The following is a 12271-nucleotide window of genomic DNA, read 5'->3' on the forward strand; positions in this document are numbered from 1 at the left end:
TATACACTATAACTAATTTGTACATTTAAAAAATGCTAGAAAAAAATCTAAAAATTATGTAGTTGTAATCCTTTTCTAAACCATTTTCCCAGTGACTTTCTTACTAAGTTTGAAGGCAAATCTCCCTAAAGAGGTTATCAAATACCAATATCCTAAATATGGATAGGGAATTACATCTTTTACAAAGCAAAATTCCACTAATTCTGTATTTGATAAAACTACACTCATTATATACATTTCCCAATCTTTTACGGCACATAAAACTAAGTTGCTGGAAAAAAGTAGTACCACAACTACCCAAAGATGACAATGTCACCGATAGCACACAATTTTGAAAGGAAGATCCAACACCAGGGCAGTTTTATTTAGGAAAAAATTGTACCGAAAGATAAGATGGAAAACAGATGAATTCAAATAAGATCTTTAAAACTCATGGTCAAAATTCCAAATGGCCACCTATGCTTCATTTAATGATGTAAAAACTGCTTATGGAATGTTAACCTATGCACAAGACCGTGAACACATTCCTAATCAACATTCTATTAATTTCTGGCCATATTAAAACAAAATACCAAACCAACAATCAGTACGTCATTTCACCTCTTTAAATAGGATTCTAAATAAAGTCACTTTAGATTGGCTTACATTTATCTAAATGTTTTAAAAAATTAATGTGATGAGGTGGAATTGCCTCCTTAAAAATGTGTTTCTAGAGCCACTAAAAAACTGGCATATACAAAATAGTTGATAAAAATATTTGTCTGAATTGTACAAGAAGGGAGGTAACAGGTACAACTGTCAAAAGACTTGGTATAAGATGTTATTCAGATTTGGTTTCTTTCCTGCTGAAGCAGTGACTGGGCCCTCTTCATTTTTAGTTTCTCCATTTTCTATAGGTAAGTCTTCTTTATTCTCTTCTTGGTTAGTCACTTCTGCTTGTTTTCCTTTTGCTCCTTTTTTTTCCTTTTGTGTGAACTTTTTTGTCCTCTGATTTATTCTTCCCAGTGGTCTTTTTGGCATTAGGTCCAGCCTGCAAGGACTGGTTTAGCTGACAATCTTGCTGACCTCCTCTTGGGCTCCTCCCTTACTTCCCCTTCCACAGAGTTGACCTTCCTCTTGGGCATCTTGGCTGCGAGTGGGAATCAGCTAGGTCCCTCTCCTCAGACACGAGCGAGCACCAGCACGAGCGACTTGGATCTGGGGTCCAAGGGAAAGGGCCGTGGCTGGGAACCGTTCTTTTCAAGCAGGGATTCTGGGCCTCTATGCTCCTCCTCCTGCAGCTGGGCTGTTAGGACCCACAGCAGGAGCCTAGACCTCACCTTTCTTCAAAGAAAACTTATATTTCCTCATTTGTTCTTTGGGACCAATATTAATTATTGAGATTATTCTGTTTGGCTTTTTAAAGTGTTTTTTTTTTTGTCCATGCTATGGTAATCATGTATATTATCTTTCTGGTTCTGTTTACTTTCCTCAATGTAAGTTCACATATTTTCCTATATTTTTCTAAATTCCAAATTCATAATTTCTTATAATGCAGTAATATTCCGTTACATTTATATACCATGGTTTGTTCATCCATTGCCCAATATAGACACACATTTTCTTTTGTATGTGTGTGTGGTGTTTGTTTTTGCTGTCACAAAAATCACTAGTATGACTGTTATTGCCATTTCCCTGCTCAAGAAGCTCCAGTAACCCCATATTGCCTATAAGAAACAGTATAAATATATCTGATTGGTATTTAAATTCCTTCACCTTTAGTTTAAGTCCATTTATATAGACTAATTACACAGTTATCCATAGTGTTAGAGTCAGGCACTGTAAGTGCTGAGGTTACAAAAAGGTATAAGTTGGCCCCTGCCCTCAAGATGTTCATAATTTAATGGTGAAGGCAATTCATAGAAGACAGTCATTGCAGGGGCTGATGAGATCATGATAAAGCCCTACAGTCAGGGTGTGAAATGATAGGAAGAGTTGAGAGTTTCAGAGATCATTTCATATTGCAGAATGATGAGTGATGAAGCCTGGGGATGCAGGCAGGTGGGAAATGATGAGTCCATAATGGACTTTAAGTTTGAGTCTAACTTTGTTATTTTCTCTTCTGGCATTCTTTCTCTCAACTTTGTCCCTTTGCAAAGCCTGCGAATGCACTCTCTCCTCCTTTTTACCTCTTGGAACCTCTGTTTCCTTTCAGATGTTCTTCCTCACCTAAAGTATTACTTACTGTAGGAGCCTTTCCTTATTTTCATCTCTTTCTTATTCTTTCCCTCCCAAAATTACTTTGTAGTTATTTTGGACAAATATGTTTTTCAAGTAGAATGTAAACTCTTTTAGGGAAGGAGCTGTTTCATTTTTATCTTTGTGTCCCTAGTGCCTGGTACATATTAGTCCTTAAATCCTTGTTGAACTGAATTGCTATAAAATGTTCCATGTATATAGTTTTTGCTTCTGCATTTGACTTCTTACGTTATATGCCCAATAGTGGGGTGACTGGCTAAAAGCAAAAGAATAGTTGTGATTTCTCAAATATAATTTTAAATTGATTTCCAGAATGGTTATTGGCTCTACCAACTGGGTATTAATGTGCTTATCTTTCTATAGCCTTTGTGATTTTTATTATTTCCACTTTGGCAGAGAGTTTATTATATCCTTCAGGCAATAGGGAGCTATTAGAGTTTATTAAATGGGGAAAAGATATTAGACTTATGTTTTAGAAAATCACTTGAGCAGATGTGTAGAGGAAAGACTGAAGAGAGATGGGGTTTGAGGCAAGGAGACCACTTAAGAGGATGTCACAAATGTAAAGGCAAAGGTGTTGAGGGCCCTAACAATAGAGTTACCTTGGGAATAGAGAGAAGATGTAGGATGTGAGAGATGGGGCGGATTCATAAAGGACAAGATTTGACAGTTGAATGAATATACTATTGAGGGGTAGTGAGGAGACAAGGACCTTGAATTTGTGGACCTGGGAGATTAGATGGTGGTGATATCTTCAACAGAAATAGGTAAGGTGTGAAGATGGATGGGTTTGGAGACAAAGGTAATGGATTTGAATTTAGAAGTCTTTGAGCTTTGGTTCCCTCATCTGTATAATGGCTTTGAAAATACCAGTAGTTCCCATGGCAGTCGGAATCCACTAAGGAGTATGTAACGACTCACCTGTAAGCCCTGAAAATGGATGGCACTGATATATTTTTATCTGGTCAGGTGAATGATTAGAGGTCTTGGGGACAAAATGATCGCAATCTATTCTCAAACTTTAAATGGATTTGACAGATCTAAGAATTAAAAAATTGTTGTGGTGGCCATTTATAAAAATTAACTCTTAAGTCATGAGGCTGTTAGTAGCTTTAGTAGCTTTATTACAGCAAAGTAGAGATAGTATAGGGGGAAATATAGGAAGGAGATAAAAAATATTGCCTAGCTAAATGCCCTATAATTGCCAATTGGGGGAATCCAGCTCAACTCCACAAAGGCTCCCTCAGGTCCTAATCTCCAACCAAGGGTCCCTGTAGTCTCTTTAGCAAGCGCCACCAATGCAGAATCTCCAAAGCAGAATGAAATCCAACACAGAGACACCAAGACAGCAGAATCCCTCCAGAGCAGAAGTAGTCCCTCTTTTAGCAAAAGCCACCAATGCAGCAGAATGAATCAGAATGCCCTCACCTGGCTATTATAAGAAGTTTTCTCCACATCTCAGGAACCAATCATAGTTTTTTAATTTGTCTGCAGTACCTGTGGGATCCACCTCCTGTCCTCTGAGAGTATGAATTTTTATCAAAAGGATTGCAAGTTCTTGACTGATTAAGTTAAAAGGGTGGAGCACTCCAAGTACTTGATTGATTAACTTAAGATAAAAAACCCTTTCCCATAAGGATGTTGTGAGGATAAAATGAAATCATATATGGAGAATGCCTATTCATCTAATGATGTCTTGAATTATCCTGTATTTCTGACCATTGTTTTAGTCAATTCTTTTTGAATATAGCACTTCTTTTTTCCTCGTTTTCATTCTCCCCTCCTTCCTTTTCTTATTTTTGTTCTTCTAAAAGGAAAACTCTGCTTGTTTTGTTTTTCTTCTTCATATTGTAAACTTAGGGCAAAACTCAGCTTCTGTTCAAAACAATTTTACTAACTTGGCATCTTTCCACTCAAATAAGCCTTCCATCATGCTGGAAATTATCATTTTGGGAAGGGAGGAAAGAGTAGGACCATCACACCTGACTTCCTGGAACTAGTTGTGGGGTTATAGTTTATTCTGTTCTCCCTCACCCCCTGTCGAAAAAATCACATCCATTAATATTTGTGAACTCTGTATATTACAGAACTCTGTTTAGAAATGTTAATAAATGTGTGCAACACACTTTTAGCCAAATAATACCAAAGTACTAAAGAATATAAAGAGTTCTTTGGGGATTTGAATTGTTTGTTCCTTCTTCCTTGCAAAGTCTTAAAACAAATAGAAAAATAATGTAGGAATGAGAATGTTCTTAGATTATGTTGGGCTTCCAGATTCATATTTTTCTTTGTTATAATTTTCTAGTCATTTTAAATATTCATGGACAATTTTTAAATTTTAGGCTGACTTATTTTTTGATGCTCTCTTCTAATTGTAAATTGGCATATACCCCAGGCATACTAACCACCTTTATCATCAGCCCTTTCATTGTATAAATAGGAAGACAATTCTACTACAACTACTACAACTTCCCTCAAAAAAAGTCCTATTATAAATTGTAAAGCCAAATAGAAATGATGCATATATTACCATGACTACAACTTCTCAGATAATTGAGGCTACTCTCTAAGAAATATAACAGATTTAAAAACAAACTGTTTTTTGCATGGCAAAGCATTGGGGTAAATAACTTAATAGCTTAGGATACTGAGTAAAGGCAAGCCCTTTGGTTAGAGTTCTATGAAAAATACAGTGCTCAGCAGGATTTCCTTCTTACTGCAGCAGGATTTTGACTGCTGAAATAGCAGCTTGTTCTGGAGCAGCTTTTCTAAAATGTAAGGCAGTAATTAACCGGAAGTAGGGAGTATGAAAGCTTGTACATGATTTTCAAAAAGTGTCTCATTTAATAGTTGTTCACCTAAATTTTCATTTTATGCTTTTGCAGAATCTGGTTTTTTTAAAAAACCAAATAAAGGCATAATCTTGACAATACATTTAAAAGCAAGGAAAGCACAACACCCACATCTTTCATTATGTGTTTATGTTAATATTTCATTATGTCAGTTTCTCTCTAATAGTAAATTTATATATAGCTTGGTTTTTCATATCAAATGTGATGAAACACATTTTACCTAGAGGCAGCTAGGTGGTACAGTGGGAGTCAGAAAAATCCAAGTTGACATACCTCAGACACTTTTTAGTTGTGTGACCCTAGGTAAATAATTTAGCCTCTCTCTGCCTCAGTTTCCTAATCTGTAAATTGAGGGTAACAATAGTACCTATCTCTTATCTTTGGGAGGATAAAATGAAATAATTGTAAAGTGCTTTGCAAACTTTAAAATGTTACATAAATGCTATTACAATAAGGGAGTTGAAGGAAAACTGATCAGTGAGTGTTGACCATCAACCAATGGGAAACCAAAAACAAAAGAATCAATTATGGTGTTGACATTATAATTATTTATGTACTATGCTGACAACACAGTATATTCCACAAGGATGCCTGATGTCTCCTTAAAGAGATAATTTTCTTCAAGGAGCTACTAATCAAATGGAAGAAATAAGATGAAAACAAATAAAATAATTATCAAACATATAAAGTCCTAAATTGTGAGAGATAATGAAGGAAAAAGGAAATTAATGAGAATTGGAGTCATTTGGACAATTCAGAGCAGGAATTGAGATTTGGATTGAAAATTTTTATTTAATTAATCTAGAATATTTTTCCATGGTTACATGATTCATGTCCCCCTCCCTCCCCCAAACCCCCGTCCTCCCCAGCCAACATGCAATTCCACTAGATTGGAATTGAGGCTTGGAATGGGCCTCGAGAGATAGGTACAACTGGGGCAGGTAGAAAATGGGAAGGGAGAAATTCTAACTGAGGGGGAACTGTAAAAGTAGGGATATGTATAGTTGTAGATAAATTTAATAAATATGGTGGAGTCAGATTATGGGTAGTCTAGAAAGCCTGACTAGACTTAATTAGGCTACAGTAGTTTTCTCCCTTCAAAACCTTTCTTTCTAGTTCTTAGATTATTATTCTTAAAAGATTGAGTGGAACTGTGAAACTAATAATAATAATAGTAGCTAATGTTTAAATAGCACTTTACATATATCCCCTCATAAAAGCTCTATGAACATGCCATGGTGAGGGCATTACCCTTGGTCCTTCCCTTTCTCCTCTGGCATACCTGACTTGCTGGAAACTTGAGGCTCAAGGACATTCTATCACTTGCCTATGGCAGCTTAGCTAGAATAAGTATCAAACCCCCATATATCTCCTAAATCCAAGTCTAGTGCTTTTCCTACTTCACAGTGTAGTCCCTCTGACTTGATTCTGTAAAAAGATAGTTTGTAATAGTAGATCAACTTAACTATTCTTAGCATAAAATAAACCAGTTAGCTTAAGATAATTAACTATTCCTTGAACAGGAAATTAAAAGAAGAGCCCCATTTGGTTGCTTCTTATATACAAAACATTTCCTGTATTTTAAAAGGAAAAAACCAAACAAACTATGGAAGCGTTTGAAAACTTTTAAAAATAGGAAAGATAGGCAATGTTGTTGATTTCTTAACCAAATTTGATTCCTCTTGCAGTCAAGGGGCTATCTGGTAAAGACTGGTGTGGGACCTTGACCTCATTAGTTAGCCCTGTGCCCCAACTGGCTGAACTCATTTATCCAAACCAAATCATAATTAATAGGTAATTTTAGAAGTCTAGTATTTTTCAGTATCTTCCTTATTTTTATTGTTTATCCTTTCCAGACCCATGTCAATGGGAATGGAATGGAATGAAGGAAGAATCATAAGATTGTCAGACTAAATATGAAGTCATGGGAGAGGGAAATGTCAAGAGATTTCAGAGTTGTTAGCCTAGATTATAAAAAGAATGATAGTAATATTGTCAGAATTTTGTTGGGGATATGGTTTTTGAGAAAAAGATGCTTGGTTTCAGACATTGAATTTGAGATGCTGGTAGAACATCTGGGTAGAAACACCTTGAAAGTGCTTAGAAATATTGGAGTGGTGGTAAGGGTGAGTAATCCTGAAAGTGTAATTTGGCAGTCTTTTATGTAGCAGTGATAGCTGGAACCCTGAAATGGTTCTCTTAGGGGGGAGGGATTATATGCAAAGTCACAGACCAGAACAACAGCTTTGTGCCCAACAAAAATGGTTTTGCTGAGTGTTGTGTATTATGTCAGACGCTATGCCAACCTCTGCCTTTGTTTGCCATGTGGCCATACAGTCTGTTCTTTTGGTTTTCCATTTGTGAAAAGGTTTTAGACATGAAACCTTCCATAACATTGTTTAGAAAAATAAGATACATGTAAGAAAAAATCATGTTTTACATTGAACTCAGTAATCCTTGAGAGTAGGACAGATCAATATTCCATTTGAAAACAGCAGATAATACCATAGCTCATGGTATTCTATTTTTTAGTATAGCCTTTTGTTTTGTTTTCTTTTGAGAAACATGAGAACAATTTGAAAATGAGAAATGGGCTATTTGGTGTGAGTTATATTGGGGGGGAATACTAGTAATACTTCTATAGAGTGTACTCTACTTTCTACTCTGCATTTGGACTTAGGTCTGACAATTTATCCTACAAACAAAAGTGTAAAGTTTGCATGACTTTTAGTTGAACATTTGCACATTACTGGGATGGGTTTATTTTGATACATAAAAGACCTCTAAGGGAGTTCTGCAGACACTGTTGGAGTACACTTCATTGTTTTCCCTCTCAGAGGACCAGTTATACATCTGAAAAAACAACACTGGAAAGAAGTCAAACTGGAAATCCATTTTTCCTGCAAGACAAAGCTAAGCTAGGGAAAAGCCAAGTGTCTTTTGTCACAGCTCCTTTCCAGGGTACAAAAGTCTCTGCAGTCAGTAGATGTTGTTTATGACCCATACTTTTTTTCCAAGACACATGTGATCACGTCTGGAAAAATGATCCTTGCCCTCCAGTGAACAATGTTCAAATAATGACATGCACCCAGCAGAAGTTATATTTGTATATACACATATTATACATATATACGCACACATATAAGATTAATCTTGTCTCCCTCTTGCATTCTGTTATATTGCCAAACTGACTTATTTGTTCTTCACACATAATACTCCATCTTATTTCTTTGAGTCTTTGCTTAGGAAATTCCAAACTGGAATATATTTCCTCCTTATCTCCACCTCATAGAGTCTCTCTTTCTCTAAAATGTAGCTGAAGTACCATCTATTTTTTTTTTCAGTGATTAACTATGTTTATCATACATACTTTAGAAAAAAGTAAACAGAAGGATAAACTCTTAAGACACAAAGATAAAGCTTGGGAAACAGGTGCAGCCTTCTCAAGAGAGAGCGAGAGAGGGAAGAAGGAAAAAATGGAAGAATCACTTCCTCATAGATTTGTAATGAAGAGGCGATATGTGGAGAGTTTTAGGAACACAACAACCTTCCCAATATCAAGCATAATCTACTCACATAGCTCTTGTCCTAGAGTTTGATGGCAAATGATTTCATGGCTGATGTTCCTTCCTTCTATGGCTTTTGCTTTCCCTATCTAGAACTCTATTGGTTATCCTGGTAGCATTTGCCTTCTTCCAATTCCAAGTATTTTCTCTGTTGATAGTGGATTTCTTTGTTGGTGTATGTTATCTCTCTGTCTCTCAACTCTTTTTTTTTTTCTATTCTGAATTTAAACAACAAAACCAACAAACATTTCATATACACAGTGGAATGTAAAAAGAAGATTCTCTATGAAATACAGATTTCATATTTTGCATGAGACTTTTTCTGATACTCTAATTTTGAGCACTTTCCCAAACTACCTTTTATTTAACTACTTTACATATTCACTTTATATTTATATTATATATGCATATATATGCATATATATATGTATATATATATATATGTACTTGATCTCCCATTAGAATGTAAGATCCTTGTAAGGATGAATTATTTCATTCTTTGTACATGTGCTTTTAGCATGTAGGAAGATATTGCTTAATTCATAGTAGGTACTTATTAAACTTTTTTGATTGTTTAATTAACAATATCTTTTATATTGTCAGACATTTTGTTGATGTTAACCTATTTAACACTATTTAGTATTTAGCAGATAATGAATAAAGTCATCTTAAAAATCATGTCTGTCATTGACTTGTATGTTTTGGGGTCCACATGAGGTATCTTGTTTGAAAAAAGCTTTCAAGGTTATATTAAGCTAAATTAAGTCAAATGTCTTTTTAGAAATATAAATAACACTAAACTTACAGATAGAGAAAGGAAACTTGTGGGTCACTGATTTTTAGTGTCATCCAAAAGTCTTGTGTGTTTGAATAAATGTGTTCTTAATTATCTTTTTCATTCTTTGAAATCTTCCCCTTTAAACAATTTTTTTAATGAACAAAATTGATTTTTTTCTCCATGCTAACTTCTACTTCTGAGTTGGCCATGCCCCCAAATACATATGTCTTATTTTGCACTGTGAATCTGTCACTACTCTGTCAGGAAATGGGTAGTGTCTTATGTTGACCATAGGTCTTCAGTCTTTCAAAATTATATCTTTATTATGTTGTTTTTGTATAAATTAATCTTTTGGTCCTGTCTAATTTACTCTGCATCAAAACCATTCATCTTCTCAAGTTTCTCTGAAATTATCCAGTTCATCATTTCTTGTAGCAATTATATTCATACATTATCATTATTTTAAAGAAAACACAACCTTACTTTACATCTCAGAATCAATACCATGTATTAGTTCCAAGGCCCAAGAATGGTAAGGGCTAGGCAATGGGGAATAAGTGACTTGCCCAGGGTCACACAACTAGGAAGTGTCTCAGGCTAGATTTGAACACAGGACCTCATATCTCTAGGGTTGACTCTCAAGCCACTGAGCCACCCAGACATCATCACTTTTTCAGCTATACCCTAATTAATTATCTTACCCTTTTTATGAGATAAGGATCAATCCATAAGTGCATTTAAAGTTTCATTCAGTACAAATTTTTTTCTATATGTATTTAGCCAGTTCCATTTGTTCTTCCTGACTTCATTTGCTTAATACCATTGCTATTTCTTTAATTAGTTTAACAGGAGCAGAGGTGGTGGAGTCCAAATGTATTGACTCCATATTTTTTTGACAAATGTGAATAAAAGACTATGAAATGCAGTCATACCTGTTAGATTTTTTTCTCCTTCTCATTTCACTTTTCAAGATATTCTGGTTTAGTTAGATTAATTCTAGGATATGTTCTGCTTTTTGGTGTTTCATAGGGTAATAATATTTAAAATCTTCAATCCTCTTCTACTTTGTTTGCATACCCCTCTACCTGTAATAGTAATAGTAATAATAATAGCTGTCACTGATGTTGGGCTTTTAAGGTTGAAAATGCTTTATCCAAAGTATTTCATTTGAACCTCATAATGACCCTCTTGGGTAGGTACTACAGGTATTATTATCTTTGTTTTATGGTTGAGGAAACTGAGATTCAGAACATTTCAGTGACTTATTGATAGCTACATAAGTGATTATTATCTAGTTAGATGACATATTACTCACTAGGTCAGATTCCAGAAAGCTACAAGACCTCTTCGGTAATGCCAAAATGATCAATCTGATGAGGCACACTGCAGAAGCAAAGTGGAAGAAAAAGCAGTGTTCTGAGTATGACATATGGACATATGTGTTGCCTGTTGAAGTAATCTTTTTATTAAAAAATCAAATGCCAATACTTTGTCCATTCCCCCCTCATCAGTTCCTATTTTATTAGTTAAATGGTTTTATTACTTTCAATTTTATTAATCTCTCCTTTGATTTTTCAGGATTTTCAAATGGGTGTCTTTAATTGGGGATTTAAAATTTGTTCATTTTCTAGGTTTTTTAGTTACATGCCCAGTTAATTGATCTGATCTTTATTTTATTGATGTAAGCACTTAGAGATATAAAATTTCCCCAAAGTATTGCTTTGGTTGTATCCCATAAGTCTTGGTATATGTATTGGTCTATATTCATCAATATGTTTTTTTAAGACTAGTATTATAATTGAAAAATAATATGGATCTGGAGTTGTTGAAGAGTAGAAGCAATTGGGAGTTTGCATAGTATTTTTTGTGATACCAGACTTTCTGCCATGTAATTTCACCCAATAGTAATTCACCCAGTAATAATCTATAGCCACAAAGCATCAACATCTCAAAAGGATGAAACTTACAAAATAGTGCCCATAAAGAAGTTCTGACAGCACATTAACAATGATGATCATGTGAAAAATAGTATGAAAGAGAAGATCAGGGACAGGTATGACTGAAAACGTGGGAAGGCTGGTTATATAGTAAGAATGGGAGGACAACAGATAGCTAAAATATTTTGGAACTTTCCAGTTAAGGACTTTTCTGTTTATAATTTATAAAATGATGAGATATGTAACTATCATTAGGGTCTTTTTAACTTCTACACAAAGGTTGTTTAGCCTTAAATTTTTTTCAGCTACATCAAACATTAGAGTGACATAAATCATCAATGTCATGAGATTAAATCAACTGATGGCATAATTGCATTGATATTCAATGTTTAGATTCAAATTTGACTTTGTGTGTACTGTATATAATTTTTAAAAATCACATAATTATATGTATATTTAAGGTACTAGATTCACTATCAATTTGAGCAATTTGCCATGTTCTCAGCTTTTTTGGCATTGATTTCAATGTTTTATTCATTAAAAAAAATAAGATGTCTTTATGTAGGCTTTATAATGAAAATATCCAATAATAGTAATGATAATATATCACTTTAAATTTTGTGAAATACTTTACCTATATCTAATTTTAATCTCATGTCAATCCTATAAGGTAGGTGCTATTGTTAACCTCTTTTTAGAGATAAGGAAACTGAAGCTGAAATAAATAAGCTGCTCAGGGTTATATAGCTTCTGGACCCAATTCTAGCAATCTATCCACTGGACCCCTAGCTATCCCTTAATAAGAGCTCAATAATTTGGGGTTTTGCTTTGCAACCCCTCTGTCCTAAAAGAGTTCCTTTCCTCTCTTCCTCTGGGTGAATGTGTTCAATAGTTATGAAA

At 34.7% G+C, this 12271-nt stretch overlaps 1 protein-coding gene and 1 pseudogene across 1 annotated transcript in view; one reads left to right on the forward strand and one right to left on the reverse strand.

Annotated features, from left to right (window-relative positions):
- Nucleotides 1-12271, forward strand: part of SH3BGRL2 (SH3 domain binding glutamate rich protein like 2) — a 104735-nt gene that overhangs the window by 20251 nt on the left and 72213 nt on the right. The gene's annotated exons all lie outside the window — the stretch shown is intronic.
- LOC100619689 (non-histone chromosomal protein HMG-14-like) lies at nt 539-1124 on the reverse strand (annotated as a pseudogene).

This window comes from Monodelphis domestica, chromosome 2, assembly GCF_027887165.1.
Source record: "Monodelphis domestica isolate mMonDom1 chromosome 2, mMonDom1.pri, whole genome shotgun sequence".
Taxonomy (NCBI): domain Eukaryota; kingdom Metazoa; phylum Chordata; class Mammalia; order Didelphimorphia; family Didelphidae; genus Monodelphis; species Monodelphis domestica.